Consider the following 942-nt stretch of genomic DNA (forward strand, 5'->3'; position numbering starts at 1 on the left):
GCTTCGGGTGTGGGCTCTCCCTGTGCTGCCGCGGGCGCCATGTGTCTTGAGGCAGAGGGTGTCCTCCACTGGACCCCCAAGCCTGCGTCAGTAGGGGTGTCTCATGGGACAGTCCAGTCCCTCGGGCATACTCAGATGGGACTGGGCAGTGAGGAGCCCCGTGTTCTGGGAGCCACTGGTCCTCAACAGGCTGTGTGTAGCACTGGTGCTGCGTGGGCTGCCTTGTTCTTAACCTGGAGCATCATTGATGGCTGAGGGCTTGGAAACAAAGCCAAACGTGGCTCTTGCAACTTTTGGACCTTTGTCTCCCAGCACCTCAACTCCCTGGCCACACCAGGGCACCCTAGAGCATCTTTTGCCCTTAGTCCCACGTTCCCCAAGGGTATAACCTCGTTCGGGCTTCCCCTGTCCCAGTCATGGGAGGCTGAGGCCCAGCAGGGTGGCAGGAGGAGGTGAGCAGGCTTTTGAGAGGCAGCTTTGCAGGGACATCTGGTGAGCAGCAGACCCAGGCTCCACCACTCAAGGCAGGTGAAGCTGCAAAATAAAACCCCCGCTGCTCGCGAAAGGTCCTGGAGGGAAGAGAAAGTAGGTGGCAGTAGAATTTTTGGATCGCCTCTAAGATTAGGTAGAGTAGGTAAAATGGGGGTGAGGGATGCAACAGTTTATCTCCATAGGTTTGACTCGGGTAGCTGACGCTGCCATGCGATGGAGCTGCAAGCACGGGCATGTCTGCACAGTGCAGGTGGTCCACGTTTGAGCAGGGTGAGGTCCTGTGGCTGCAAGACATGTTAAGGCATGTGTTGGTGTTTCCGCGTGGGCTAAGCTGGTGCTTGGAGCTGGCAAGGCCCTGCAAACTGCAGGAGAACTTAGCAGCCAGCAAAACCTCCAGGCTGGGGCGCAGCCGGAGCGCTGCTGCTGCTGCTGCTGGGGCCGGGGAAAGCA

Source organism: Apaloderma vittatum, unplaced genomic scaffold, assembly GCF_000703405.1.
Source record: "Apaloderma vittatum isolate BGI_N311 unplaced genomic scaffold, ASM70340v1 scaffold29944, whole genome shotgun sequence".
NCBI classification, from domain to species: domain Eukaryota; kingdom Metazoa; phylum Chordata; class Aves; order Trogoniformes; family Trogonidae; genus Apaloderma; species Apaloderma vittatum.